This window comes from Mobula hypostoma, chromosome 9, assembly GCF_963921235.1.
Source record: "Mobula hypostoma chromosome 9, sMobHyp1.1, whole genome shotgun sequence".
NCBI lineage: Eukaryota > Metazoa > Chordata > Chondrichthyes > Myliobatiformes > Myliobatidae > Mobula > Mobula hypostoma.
Genome location: NC_086105.1, coordinates 5,431,747 through 5,447,272, shown reverse-complemented (window position 1 = coordinate 5,447,272; position 15,526 = coordinate 5,431,747). Strand labels below are relative to the sequence as shown.

At 44.4% G+C, this 15,526-nt stretch overlaps 1 protein-coding gene and 1 pseudogene across 2 annotated transcripts in view; one reads left to right on the top strand and one right to left on the bottom strand.

Moving 5' to 3' along the window:
• The window catches only part of scaf11 (SR-related CTD-associated factor 11), an 89,807-nt gene extending 74,652 nt beyond the window's left edge, over nucleotides 1-15,155 (bottom strand). The window contains exons 1-2 of one of the 2 annotated variants that reach the window (XM_063057665.1): nucleotides 14,911-15,155; nucleotides 5,305-5,391 (exon numbers count right to left, since the gene is read on the bottom strand). The gene's annotated coding sequence lies outside the window, so the exon portion shown is untranslated. The remainder of the gene's footprint in view (nucleotides 1-5,304; nucleotides 5,392-14,910) is intronic. The other variant, XM_063057664.1, reaches the window with a different exon arrangement.
• LOC134352221 (zinc finger BED domain-containing protein 5-like) lies at nucleotides 2,939-8,876 on the top strand (annotated as a pseudogene).
• Nucleotides 15,156-15,526: the final 371 nt, after the last annotated feature.

Below are 15,526 nucleotides of genomic sequence, written 5' to 3'. Positions count from 1 at the left end.
AACCATAAAGCAAGAAACCCGAAAGAACCCAATTTAAAAAAAGACAAACACCCAATGTGCAGAGAAAGAGTGTTTAAAAAAAACACAAATCATGCAAACTATAAAAGCAAGCAACAGCAAATCCAAACCAAACTGAGTTCAAAGATCCGAATCCCAGGGCGGCCGGAGTAGGCCCATAGCCTCAGTCTAAGTTCATCACACAGCAGAGCTATAACTCTAAAGAAATAAGAACCACAGCAGTAATTATCTCTGAGTTGTTACCTGTGTCACCTCTAAACTGACATAAGGTCACTAAGACCATGGCTGAAAGGTTGGTGTGGGAGAGATGGGTTTCACTCCATGGGATGCTGACACCAATGCTGATGAAGGAGGGGGCTGTACCACCAGCACTGGCTTCTGTCCGTTCCCGAGCAAATCAAATAACTAGCGTTGAAATCAGATACTAAATCAAACAGGAAACACAAGATTCTGCAAAAACTGGACATTCAGAACAACGCACTTAGGGAGCTCAAGGTAAAGGAATCATTAGAAAATATTGGGATAGAATTCACCCTGCTGTTTGAGATGGAGAAGCTAAAAGCAGGTATTGCAGTATTACAGTGGAGTAAAGGGAATTACAGAGGCATAAGAGAGGAACTGGCAACTTTGATTGGAAGAGTTCAGGCATGACAGTAGAACAGCTATGGCTGGAATTTTTTTAGGGCAATTTGGAGGGCACAGGATAAATGCATCCCAAAGATGTAGTAGTATTCATTGATGCAACCATGGCTGGACAAGGGAAGTCAAAGACAGCATAAAAGCAAAGGAGAGGGCATTTAAAATAGTAAAAATTAATGGACAGTTAGAGGATTGGGAAGTTTTCAAAAAAATCAACAAAAGGACCGTAAAGGTGAACTATCGTGGAAAGCTAGTCAATAAAATAAGAAAACCAAAACAACAGGAATTCTGCAGATGCTGGAAATTCAAGCAACATACATTAAAGTTGCTGGTGAACGCAGCAGGCCAAGCAGCATCTATAGGAAGAGGCGCAGTCGACGTTTCAGGCCGAGACCCTTCGTCAGGACATCAGAAAACCAAAAGCTTGTTTCAGATGTACAAAGAGTAAAATAACAGTAAGAGTGGATATCGGACAGCTGGAAAATGATTCAAAGATTCAAAATACACTTCTATCAAAGTATGTATGCAGTATACAACCCTGAGATTCATCTTCCCACAGACAGCAACGAAACAAAGAACCACAATTTAAAAAAGATCAAACACCCAATGCGCAAAAAACAAATAAATCATGCAGATAGCAAAAAACAAGCAAATAAAAAGAATATTAAACATCAAACCGTAGAGTCCTTGAAACAGTCTAGGAATGTTCGATTTAATTTAGTATTGTCATTCGCACACCACAGGCTGCAGAGCCAGTCTGCACCAATCAAAATGGTAATAAAAAGTAAGCAGAAACACACATAACATGAACTGCAGAGTCCTCTAAAAATAAGAGAGTCCAATCCACAAACTGTGCCAATCAAAACTTGCCCAAACCCAAGAATCCTGTGCCTTTTTCTGGCAGGAGCAAGTGAGAAGGAGAGGTAACAGGTCAATTGCAGGCAGTGGTGCTGAACACCTGCCCGCCTTCTGCTCTCAACCTTGATGATTTCATCTTGCTTGATGCCTTAATCGGTGAGTTAGTTGTGAATTGGTGCTGAACGTGGGTTCACGCTCTGCGATTAGGCTGCACAATCCGTTCTCAACCATGCTGAGTTCCCTCGGCGACAAAAGCACCAGGTCACTCAGTTGGCTCAAAAACACATTATCAAAATGTAAAAACGTAAACATGAGGAATTCTGCAGATGCTGGAAATTCAAGCAACACACATCAAAGTTGCTGGTGAACGCAGCAGGTCAGGCAGCATCTCTAGGAAGAGGTACAGTCGACGTTTCGGGCCGAGACCCTTTGTCAGGACTAACTGAAAGAAGAGATAGTAAGAGATTTGAAAGTGGGAGGGGGAGGAGGAGATCCAAAATAATAAGAGAAGACAGGAGGGGGAGGGATGGAGCCAAGAGCTGGACAGGTGATTGGCAAAAGGGATATGAGAGGATCATGGGACAGGAGGCCCAGGGAGAAGGAAAAGGGGGAGGGGGGAAACCAGAGGATGGGCAAGGGGTATAGTGAGAGGGACAGAGGGAGAAAAAGGAGAGAGAGAGAAAGAATGTGTGTATATAAATAAATAACGGATGGGTACTGGGGGAGGTGGGGCATTGGCGGAAGTTAGAGAAGTCAATGTTCATGCCATCAGGTTGGAGGCTAGCCAGACAGAATATAAGGTGTTGTTCCTCCACCCTGAGTGTGGCTTAATATTTATATACACACATTCTTCCTCTCTCTCTCTCCTTTTTCTCCCTCTGTCCCTCTGACTATACCCCTTGCCCATCCTCTGGGTTTTCCCCCCTCCCCCTTTTCCTTCTCCCTGGGCCTCCTGTCCCATGATCCTCTCATATCCCCTTTGCCAATCACCTGTCCAGCTCTTGGCTCCATCCCTCCCCCTCCTGTCTTCTCCTATCATTTTGGATCTCCCCCTCCCCTTCCCACTTTCAAATCTCTTACTAGCTTTTCCTTCAGTTAGTCCTGACGAAGGGTCTCGGCCCGAAACGGCAACTGTACCTCTTTCTAGAGATGCTGCCTGGCCTGCTGCGTTCACCAGCAACTTGGATGTGTGTTGTATCAAAATGTAAATTACAGGCTCCAATAACACACAGATTTGTAGAAGTATATTTAAAAGTAGTAGCAGTTTCGTGAACTGTCTGCAGGATGTTGGCGTTAGTCGTGTTGTCTGCTGTCAATATCTTGCCTCCAAATGACGCTGGAGACGTAGAAACAGGTGACAAAGAAATGGCAGATTGAACTTGAGTGTTTTGCGTCAGTCTTCACTGTGGAAAACACTAGCAGTATGCCAGAAATTTGGGAGTGCCAGAGGTGAGTTCAGTTGCTATGACTAAGGAGCAGGTGCTTGGGAAGCTGAAAGATCTGGAGGTAGATAAGTCACCTGGACCAGATGGAGTCCACCTCAGGGTTCTGAAAGAGGTAGCTGAAGAAATTGTACAGGCATTAGTAATGATCTTTCAAGTATCACTAGATCCTGGAGGACTGGAAAATTACAAAAGTTATTCTACTCTTTAAGAAGGGAAGGAAGCAAAAGTAAGGAAATTATAAGCCAGTTAGCCTGACCTCAGTTGTTGGCGTCCATTATTAAGGATGAGGTTTCGGGATACTTGGGAGACCATAGGTAGTATGGTTTGTTTTCTTAAGAGGAATTCTTGCCTGACGAATCTGTTGAAATTTTTTGAACTTGCAGGACAGACAAAGGAAGGTCGGTGGATGCTGTTTACTTGGATTTTCAGAAGGCTTTAACAAGGTGCCACACAGGAGGCTGGTTAATAAGATCCCATGGTATTACGGAAAAGACACTAGCATAGGTAGAAGATAGACTAGCAGGAGGAAAGGGTGGGAGTAAAGTGGTGACTAGTGGTGTTCTGCAGAGGTCAGTATTGGGACCACTTCTTTTCACATCATATGTCATTGATTTGGATGAAGGAATTGATGGCTTTGTGGCCACATTTGCGATGATACAGAGATAGGTGGAGGGGCAGGCAGTTTTGAGGAAACACGGAGTCTGCAGAAGGACTTAAACAGATTGGGAGAATGGTCAAAGAAGTGGTACATGGAATACAGTATTGGGAAGTGTATGGTCATGCAGTTTGGTAGAAGGAATAAAGGCAGAGACAGGCAGAAAATCCAAAAATCGGAGGTGCAAAGAGACTTGGTGTCCTCGTGCAGGGTTCCCTAAAGGTTAATTTGCAGTTTGTGTTGGTGTTGAGGAAGGCAAATGCAATGCTAGCACTCATTTCAAGAGGACTAGAACATAAAAGCAAGGATGTAATGCTGAGGCTTTATAAAGTACTGATAAGGCCTCACTTGGAGTATTGTGAGCAGTTTTAGGTCCATTATCCAAGAAAGAATCTGCTGACATTGGAGAGGGTTCAAAGGAGGTTCATGAAAATGATTGCGGGATTGAAAGGCTTGTCCTATGAAGAGTGTTTGTTGGCTCTGGGCCTGTACTCGCTGGAATTCAGAAGAACGAAGAGGGGGATCTTATTGTAACGTATTGAATGTGAAAAGCCAGATAGAGTGAATGTGGAGAGGATGTTTCCTGTAGTGGAGGAGTCTAGGACCAAAGGGCACAGTTTCAGAATTGAAGGATATTCATTTAGAACAGAGATGAGGAGGAATTTATTTCGTCAGCGGGTGGTGAACTTGTGGAATTCATTGCCACAAACAGCTGTGCAGGCCAAGTAATTGGGTGCATTTAAAGCGGAGATTGATAGGTTCTTGCTTAGTCAGTGTATGAAAAGTTACAGGGAGAAGGTAGGAGAATGGAATTAACAGGGATAATAAATCAGCTATGATGGCATCATTGAGCAGACCAATGGGCTGAATGGCCTAATTCTGCTCCTATGCCTTCTGACCTTATTGTCAACGGCGACTCCTTTGCCTGCATCTTCAAAAACAGTTCTATTTTCATCTTCAATATTTCTATTTTTCTCTTTCAGGGTTCTTTTGAAGACCCTGACCTGCAGTTACACGCTGACTACGGTTCTTTGTGGGAATGGGACCTGCTCTCAGGGTTCCACAATCAACCGCTATTCAACACGCCAAAGTCTCGACCTAAGATTTCGGCACGAATTCAGAAGCCTGGAATCTCAAGGAACTGGAGACGGGCGAATCAAGGGTCGGTGTTGCCACAGGAGACCCATGTGTCGTTGGGGGAGTCGGAACATCTGCTGTATGCTTGGGAACCCGGGATCCTTGCGATCTCCAGGCACAGAGCTCGGAAAAAAGTGACATAACAGACTTTTAACATCATAAACCAGCGAGTTGTTTGTTATGTCTCCCGTTCATTGGAAAATGGGAGTCACCTCTTCTCCCTTATTAGGAGCGAGAGAGCCTGCAGCATGTCCAATTATCAGGTGAACAACGTAGTCTTTGGGGTAACTGCAAGTCTTGTGACTTTGCTATCGCTTTGCTCACGCTTGAGTGCTGGTAGCGGGTGTGCTTTATTTTTGCCGGTGGGGGGAGGAGGATAGTTGCTTGCTGCCGCTTATGTGAGGGAGGGAGGGGAGCTGGGGTGGGACTTTGGGGTTCTAACATTTAACTGTCATTCATTCTTTGGGGCACTCCTCTGTTTTCGTGGATGGTCGTGAAGAAAAAGCATTTCAGGATGTATATTGTATACATTTCTCTAACATCAAATTGTACCTTTGAACCTTTGAATTCAGCAGGTCAGGCAGCATCTATGGAGAGGAATAAAGAGTTGACATCTCGGGCCAAGACCCATCTTCAGGACTGGGAAGGAAGGAGAAAGAAACCAGAATAAAAAGGGTGTTGGGGGCAGGGAGGGAAGGAGTACAAGCTAGGTTATAGCTGAAACTAAGTGAGGGGAACAGAAGATGGGCGGTGTAGGTACCCTATACTAAACAGTGTGGGGCAATGGGCTATTTAACAAGAAAACCAATATGATAGTTATACTGAATAGAGAAATAAATAATAATCTAAAAGTCTGAATTGCAGATATAAGACACAAACATAAGAAACTACTTACAATTACAATCAAAATAGGGAATAACAAAAAAAATCCCATTAATCCCTCTTTCTCTGATTACACACAGCATTCAACGCAAGAATGACAAACTAATGACACAAAGCAAATAAAAGTCTATAATGTAGCTGCCATTGCTGCAAAGTGGCCAAAATCTGAGAGCTCAATATTCCAGGATACTTAAAACTTTAGAAGTGGAAGATGGGGGGGGGGGGGGAGTACAGCGAAAACAAGAAGTGGGATCTGTTTGGTTGGAGTTAAGAAACACTAGTCCAAAATGCATCTGGAGAGCTCTCTGCAGCAGCCATTCTCAACGGGGGCCACCGACTGAGAACTGTGAGAAGGGGAGCCTCAGGGGTTTACAGGGGCCCTGGTAACTGAACCGATGAAATACCTAAGCAGCAACCTTCATTGGAGTCAATAGTTTCCCTCCTATTTATAATATCCTTCCAACACACCATTTGAATTCGGCGCACCCAGTAAATTCATTGCTTAAGCTCCTCCTACACAGCCTCACTTCAGAGTCAGTCGCGAATCAGACTGCACCGAGTCAACGTATTCAATCAAGGGTTCTCACCTCCCTTATCGCCATACTTCATTCTCCGAAGATCAGCGTGTCTTGCTAGGCCTTTTTTAGCCTAGTAACTTTAAAATATATGTGTTTGGATATATTATACATTAAGGTAGGTTGTGAAAAGTGTTTATTACTGCAAATGAAGTCACCGAAAAAAAATCCCTGGCTTCAGGTGACAGCAATTTTTGTCAGTAATGTACAGGTGTCCCCCACTTTTCGAACATTCGCTTTATGAAACCTCACTGTTATGAAAGACCTACATTAGTACCCTGTTTTCGCTTTCAGAAGGTGTTTTCATTGTTACGGAAAAAAAGCAGTGCGTGATAAAAGGCAGCGCCCGGATTCAGAACGGCATTGCTGAAACACGAGCCTGTGAGCAGCCATTTGCAAGATGAGTTCTATGGTGTCGGAAAAGCCAAAAAGAGCTCTTAAGGGTGTTAGACTCAGTGTAAAACTAGACATAATTAAGCGTTTCGATCATGGTGAACGAAGTAAGGACTAAGTGAGTCTGGCTTGAGGAAGCTGATGAAGGTGATGTTGAAGAGATTTTGGCATCCCATGACCAAGAACTGATAGATGCAATTGGAAGAGGAAAGGATAACAATTGAAACCAAATGCAGTAGTGAAAGTGAAGCAACTACGTGAGATTTTCACTGCAATGATAAAGCACGACTTTAATTTTGAAAGGGTACACAGGTTTAGGGGATATTTGCAAGATGGTTTGAGTCCTTACAAAGAACTGTATGATAGAAAAATGCGCGAGGCTCAGCAGTCAAGCAAGCCTTCTGCATCAGCCACAGCAGATGACGAACCTCGACCTTCGACATCGAGGCGGGCAGTCATAGGAGAAGATGAGCTGCCTGCTCTAATGGAAACAGACGACGAGATGACACCCCAGTGTCCCACCACCCCAACACCCAGGCCGCGGACAGATACTGTACCGATTCGCGGAGAATGCAGCAGTAGCCGGGAGGCACACAGCACATCTTTAAGAGAAAAGCCGAAGTAAACATGCTAATTAATTAGGTGCTGCGCAACACGTAGTTGTTGGCCCAGATCATAGACGATGCAATCGGAAATTGGCACTGATCTGGGCCGACATGCAATTGGAAGAGGAAATGGGCATGTTTATTTCGGCTTTTTTCTTAAAGATGTGCTGTGTGCCTCCCGGCTACCGCTGGACCCCTGCATGCTTCGCGGTTCGGTATCGGTTGGCGGCCTGGAGGGTGGGGGCCACTGCACCACCCCAGCCCGCGACAACTCAGCCTAACACACCATCATCAGTGTGCTCCGTGCTTTCCCAATTCCGGTAAGTGGTACTACACTGTCCATATATTATTTCTACTTTACATAGTCTGTGTATTTTTATGTGTTATTTGGTATGATTTGGCAGCTTCATAGCTTAAAGGTTACTGGAGAGCGCTTGCACCGTGTTTTTGACAGCAGCGCTTGCGTGAGATTTTCGCTATGGAGAATAGTTCAGTAATGATTGTGGAAAAGTATTTCTACTTTATATAGGCTGTGTATTTATCATATCATTCCTGCTTTTACTATATGTTACTGTTATTTTAGGTTTTATGTGTTATTTGGCATGATTTGGTAGGATATTTTTGGGTCTGCGAATGCTCACGGAATTTTCCCATATAAATAAATGGTAATCGCTTCTTCGCTTTACGACATTTCGGCTTACGAACCGTTTCATAGGAACGATCTACCTTCGGATGGCGGGAGAAACCTGTATCTGTATTTCGCGCGCTTAGTATTTTCAAAAATAATTCTACCCATGAGTTCCTTGGCGAAAAAAAGTGTCGGATGTATTCAGAGGAATACTTACTGTATGGTTTCATCGCATCTCCGCAAACCCATCTTTGCCCATGTGTTTGAACTGCATGACTACATTGTCAAATGAAAGCATGAGGCCAAGCAAATTGAAAAAACATTTGGACACCTCGCATCCAGAGAAGAAGGATAAACGCTTAGATTTCTTCAAAAACCTTTGAAATAATTTCGAGAGAAGGCCAACACTGAATCAAACATCACAGAAATTAGAGAAGGGTCTTGTTGCATCATACAACATTAGTAAACTGATTGCTAAAACTGGAAATGCTCACAACATTGGTGAATCACTTATCCTGCCTTCAGTGTCCATAGTAATATCTGATGTCATGGATTTGAGTGCCAAAGAAACAATTCAGGCGATTCCTTTGAGTAATTCTACTGTTGCCAGAAGAATTGATCAGATGGCACGGGACAGTGAAGAGGGATTGGTCAGTTCATTACAATCCAAGAAATTCTCTTTACAATTAGACGAAATTACTTTACAAGATAACGACGCTCTTCTCACGGCTTATGTGAGATTCTGGAACGGAAACGAACTGATGGCAGAGATGTTGTTTGCCAGGAGGATTAAACCGGATACTAAGGGAGTGTCTATTTCTGAAGAAGTCAAAAGTTACTTAACCAAGAACAATATTCCTTGTAGTTCCCTTGACAAAATCCAGGAACAGAATTGCTATCACAACAAGAGGTGACCTCCAACTGTCATTGTCTCATTTGGAGCCTGATATCATGAAACTTGCAGAAAAGCACCAAGCTCAAGGATCGCATTAGGCCTGATAGATGTTTAATTTCATACAGTTTTTAAAGTTTTGTCCAGTATGTCGGAATGTTCAAGCTTTCTTGGTGTTCAATAATAAATGATTTTCTGTCTATCTGTTCGTGTTGTATCCCTGTCTGAAAGGGGGGGGGGTCCTGGAACCTGAGAAGAGCTCCTAAGGGGGCCGTGGCCAAAAAACAGTTGAGAATCACTGCTCTAAAGGTCCCGAATGATAAAGGCAAGGTGGCATTTAAACAAAAAATTGGAATCAAACATGGCATGATTTTGGGAATGAAAAGATATTCCGAGATAACAAATGTGAAAACATTCCTGAAATAGTGGAGACACCGAGGAGCTGAAAGAAATTAAGAGTTAGTGGGAAAAATGGAAACGGTCAAATCTGTGATGCTGAAAGACAGTATTTTTTTAGGATCTGATGAGGTTGCCCCAAAGTTCTGAGTACACAGATACTATTTTTCATACTTCCACCATAGAATGATTCCCATGCAATGGAAGGTGTCAAATACAGAATATAAGAAATTACTGAGAGAAAATAGGTAACTTATAAACCAGCTGGCCCAATATCAATAGTGGAAATATGTTAGGATCCATCATTCAGCAAATGGTAAAAGCAAATTACATCAATACACCATTCAAAGGGAAGATCATGTTTGACAAATCAGTTAAGAGTTCTTTTGAATTGTAACTGGCAGACAGATGAAGGTGAGCAAGAAATGGAGTCAGTGGATATTTGGAAAACCTTCAATAAGATGCTACTGATGAAATAAAATTACAGCACATGGAATTGGACAAAGTACACTGGTAAACTGTAGCCAAACAGTTTCCAAAGCGTCAGCTGCGTGCACGTGTGGCCGTTAGACACTACATCGTGTTTAGAGCAAACAGTTTTTAAAAAGCGTCAGTTGTAGAAACATAGAAAACATACAGCACAATACAGGCCCTTTGGCCCACAATGCCGTGCCGAACACGTCCTATCTTGGAAATTACCCAGGGTTACCCATAGCCCTCTATTTTTCTAAGCTCCATGTACCTATCCAGGAGTCTCTTAAAAGATCCTATCGTATCCGTCTCCACCACCATTACCGGCAGCCCATTCCGCGCACTCACCACTCTCTGTGTAAAAACTTACCCCTGACATCTCCTCTGTACCCACTTCCAAGCACCTTAAAACTGTGCTCTCTTGTGTTAGCCATTTCAGCCCTGGGAAAAAGCCTCTGACTATCCACACAATCAACACCTCTCATCACCTTATACACCTCTATCAAGTCACTTCTCATCCTCCGTCACTCCAAGGAGAAAAGGCCAAGTTCACTCAATCTATTCTCATAAGGCATACTCCCCAATCTAGGCAACATCCTTGTACATCTCCTCTGCACCCTTTCTATAGTTTCCACATCCTTCCTGTAATGAGGTGACCAGAACGGAGCAGATTACTTCAAGTGGGGTCTGACCAGGGTCCTATATAGCTGCAACATTACCTCTTGGCTATTGAACTCAATCCCACGGTTGATGAGGGCCAATACACCGTTCGCCTTCTTGAGTGTCCTATGGACTCAGACCCCAAGATCCCTCTGATCCTCCACACTGCCAAGAGTCTAACCATTGATACTATATTCTGCCATAATTTGACCTACCAAAATGAACCACCTCAACCTTATCTGGGCTGAACTCCATCTGCCACTTCTCAGTTCAGTTTTACATCCTATCAATGTCCCGCTGTAACCTCTGACAGCCCTCCACACTATCCACAACACCCCCAACCTTTGTGTCATCAGCAAATTTACTAACCCATCCCTCCACTTCCTCATCCAGGTCACTTATAAAAATCACAAAGCAAAGGGGTCCCAGAACAGATCCCTGAGGCACACCACTGGTCACTGACCTCCATGAAGAATATGACCCATCTACACCCACTCTTTGCCTTCTGTGAGGAAGCTAATTCTGGATCCCATCCAAAAGCAAGGTCTCATTGGATCCCACGCCTCCTTACTTTTTCAATAAGCCTTGCATGGAGTACCTTACCAAATGCCTTGCTGAAATCCATCTACACTGCATCTACTGCTCTACCTTCGTCTATGCGTTTTGTCACATCCTCAAAAAATTCAGTCAGGCTCGTAAGGCACGACCTGCCTTTGACAAAGCCATGCTGACTATTTCTAATCATATTATGCCTCTCCAAATGTTCATAAATCCTGCCTCTCAGGATCTTTTCCATCAAATTACCAACCACTGAAATAAGACTCACTGGTCTACAATTTCCTGGGCTTTCTCTACTCCCTTTCTTGAATAAGGAAACAACATCTGCAATCCTCCAATCCTCCAGAACCTCTCCTGTCCCCATTGATGATGCGAAGATCATTGCGAGAGGCTCAGCAATCATCCTCCCTCACCTCCCACAGTAGCCTGGGGTACATCTCATCCGGTCCTGGAGACTTATCCAACTTGATGCTTTCCAACAGCTCCAGCACATCCTCTTTCTGATGTCTATATGCTCAAGCTTTTCAATCCATTGTAAGTCATCCCTACAATCGCCAAAATCCTTTTCTGTAATGAATACTGAAGCAAAGTATTCATTAAGTATCTCTGCCATCTCCTCTGGTTCCATACACACTTTTCCACTGTCACATTTGATTGGTCCTATTCTCTCACATCTTATCCTCTTGCTCTTCACATACATTTCCCTGAGAACATCTGTTCCCAATTTATGCTTCCAAGTTCCTACCTGATAGCTTCACATTTCCCCTTACTCCAATTAAACACTCTTCTAACTTGTCTGTTCCTATCCCTCTCCAATGCTATGGGAAAAGAAATAGAGTTGTGATCACTATCTCCAAAATGCTCTCCCACTGAGAGACCTGACACCTGAAAGCTTCATTTCCCAATACCAGATCAAGTACAGCCTCTCCTCTTGTAGGCTTTCCTACATATTGTGTCAGGAAACCTTCCTGTATACACCTAACAAACCTCTTGCTCTAGGGAGATGCCAATCAATATTTGGGAAATTAAAATCTCGCACCACAACAACCCTATTATTATTACACCTTTCCAGAATCTGCCTCCCTATCTACTCCTCAATGTCCCTGTTACTATTGGGTGTCTATAAAAAACACCCAGTAGAGTTATTGACCCTTTCCTGTTTCTAACTTCCACCCACAAAGCCTCAGTAGACAATCCCTCCATGACTTCCTCCTTTTCTGTAACCGTGACACTATCTCTGATCAGCAGTGTCATACCCCCACCTCTTTTGAACCCCCTCCCTGTCCTTTCTGAAACATCTAAAGCCTGGCACTCGAAGTAACCATTCCTGCCCCTGCACCATCCAAGTCTCTGTAATGGCCACATTATAGCTCCAAGTACTGATCCACGCTCCGCTTTGTTCATGACGCTTCTTGCATTAAAATCAACACATCTCAAGCCATCAGTCTGAGTGCATCCCTCCTCTATCACCTGCCTATCCTCCCTCTCGCACTGCCTACAAGCTTTCTCTATTTGTGTGCCAACCGTCCCTTCCTGCACCTCTTCAGTTCAGTTGCATTCCCCAGCAATTCTAGTTTGAACTCTCCCCAATAGCCTTAGCAAACTTCCCTGCCAAGATATTGGTCCCCATCGGATTCAAGTGCAACCCATGTGCATTTATGTTCAAAAAACAGTGATTTTTGTCACGGATAGTTGGTGAGAAATAAGCAGCAAGACAATTCAGAACTGTTTTGTTCACTGCAGTTTCAAGCAATTAGGCTGGGAGATGCTACAAACGGCTAGGAGTAAAAATGAAATGATTTCACTACTTCAACACATTAGGAACTACAATGAATTTGAAGATATTGGCAATCATCTTGAATGTTACAATGAAAATGAAGATTTGGAGGATGCAATCGGCAATTACATTGTATAAAGTAGCCCATTATCTGCAGGTGTCTGCGCTAATTTTGTTCATTTACCAAAGAATACGACAGCTTACACTAGATTAATTCTTCTGTTGATAACTATTAGGCACTAAAACACAGTTTTATATTAGTGTAGAGGTATAGGCAGCATTCGAATTTGTTCTGTATTTCATTAAATGCATAAATTATTACTCAGTTAAACCAGAATTTGTCTTTTTTTACACCTTTTTAACTATTTCCATAAAACTTCAGCTAATTGGGCCAAAATACACTGGTGTCCTAATTAATTGGAATCCACTGTATGTCTAAATTTGCACATGATACAAAGATAGATGGCAACCTTAATTGTGAGGATGCACTGGGAGACTTCAAGGGAATATAGGCAGATTACATAAATAACTGAGGATAAGGTAGATGAACAGGCGAAAAACTGTATCAGAATCAGATATATCTCTGACATACGTAGCGAACTAGTGAAATTTACTGTTTTGTGACAGCAGTACTTAAAAAGTACTACAATTATAATCATATAAATTTTGGTGGAAAAAATATTTTAGAAGATAGAAAAGCAGTGAAAAGTGCTATTCTAACACAAGGTTGATATGCAGAACTAACAGGAATTGTAAAAAAAAGGGTGTGCTGCTCTTTATTGCATGAACATTTAATTAACAGCCTAGAATGATTTGAGTGGAAAGTCTTACAAAAGTTAGCGGATTCGGCCCAATACATCACAGGTAAAGTCCTCCTAACCATTGAGCACATCTACATGAAATTTTGCGGTATGAAAGCGGAACCATTATCAAAGATCCTCACCACCCAGGTCAGGCTCTTTTCTTGTTGCTGCCATCAGGTTGAAGGTGCAAGTGCCTCAGGACTAGCACCACCAGGCAGGTTCAAGAAATTACTAGCCCTCAACCTGAACAGAAGGGGATAACTACACTAATTTAAGGATGCAAACAACAGGAATTCTGCAGATGCTGGAAATTCAAGCAACACACATCAAAGTTGCTGGTGAACGCAGCAGGCCAGGCAGCATCTCTAGGAAGAGGTACAGTCGACGTTTCAGGCCGAGACCCTTCGTCAGAACTTTTATTTTCTTATTTCATGTTCATTCTTTACTATTTAATTATAACTGCATTTGTAGTTTATTGTCTCTTTACAGTTACTGTTCTACAGAGGTGCTAAGTATGCAAGCAGAAAAAGAATCTCAGGATTGTATCTCAGAAATGTACTCTGAAACAAAATTTTACTTTGAACTTCGATTAAACATCCTCGATTAAACCACCTCGTCAACTGAGAATCGCAAACTGTGTTTCATACAGAATATTCACAGCAACTGTATTCTCTATCTTTATTATCTTACAATCACAAAAAAGATAGCACAACACAACAGACTTCAAGTTGATCTCACTTCCTGAATCCTCACGGCAGGTTAAAATTCTTCAAAAGTCTTGATCAGTGTGCTTATTAAAAACCCAGTGAAGATTTCAGTCTCCTCCACCAGACATAGAATACTTCAACCCAGCACACTTGAAATCCTTTCCCCAATTAAATCTGTGTCATCTAGTGAATGATATCACTGGGAGAAATGGGTCACAGACGTTCATCTAGTTCAGACCTTGCATTCTTTTATACATTTGAATTACAATCCAAACTCCCAGCAAACTCTTTTTTCCACCCGAAATTAACACATTCCCAGTTAAGAAGCACCGTCAGTCCTGGCAACAACGATCCAAGTCTAACAAACACTTCCTGCAGTGTATACAATACTCAGTCCAGGGGAGATTACTGCTCACTCTCTGACTGGGTTATTATTCTCACTGTCTTTATTAGGTCTCAACGCTCAGTTTTCACGGCCACCCTCCTCTGTTTACAACTCCTGGCCTCCGGCCCTGCCTCCTACCAGCGACCTCGGGGTCTCCTACAGACCGTTCGCGGCTTGCCAAGCTCGCCAGCGGGCTCCAGGCTCCAGGCCCAGTCCCCGGGCCCAGCCCGCCATCCAATCTCGGCCTCCTCCTCCGTCTGAAAAACGAGGCCGACAGGAGCCACTTGCCGACGGCTTCACCAGCAGATTCAGCGGCAGGAGAAGAGGCTCCGGAGCCCGGGTCACAGCGCGCCGACGCCGCTAGGCCTGAAAGGCGGCCCCGCTCACGCACTTTGTAAAGGCCCCCCACCCCTGGGTCTCACCCACCTCAGTCCGGACCGCGCTCTCTCCGCTTCAGCACAAGGCCCCGGGCTCATGTGATCATCGTCGCCACCGACTCGGCACTGAGCTAAAACCCGCCCGCCGCCGAACGCCCGGGGAAGCCACACTCTCACTGCGGAAGCGCCGGGCCCGAGCCTCACATCCACATGTCGCTGGGGGAGGGGGAGAGCAGCGGAGCGTCGCCGCGGCTCCGGGCCACCGTACAGCGGCGCTGCCGTCTCCCTCCGGCCTGCAGTTCCAGAGCGGCCGCTGTGCGGCGCTGCCGTCACCCTCCGGCCTGCAGTTCCAGAGCGACCGCTGTGCGGCGCTGCCGTCACCCCGTCGGAAATACCTCCGGCCACAGAGAGGCGCTGCTGTCACCATCCGGCCTCCAGTTCTAGAGCGGCCACCGTGTGGCGCTGCAGTCTCCCTCCGGCCTGCAGTTCCAGAGCGGCCGCTGTGCGGCGCTGCCGTCACCCCGTCGGAAATACCTCCGGCCACAGAGAGGCGCTGCTGTCACCATCCGGCCTCCAGTTCTAGAGCGGCCACCGTGTGGCACTGCAGTCTCCCTCCGGCCTGCAGTTCCAGTGCGGTCGCCGTGCGGCGCTGCCGTCACAATGTT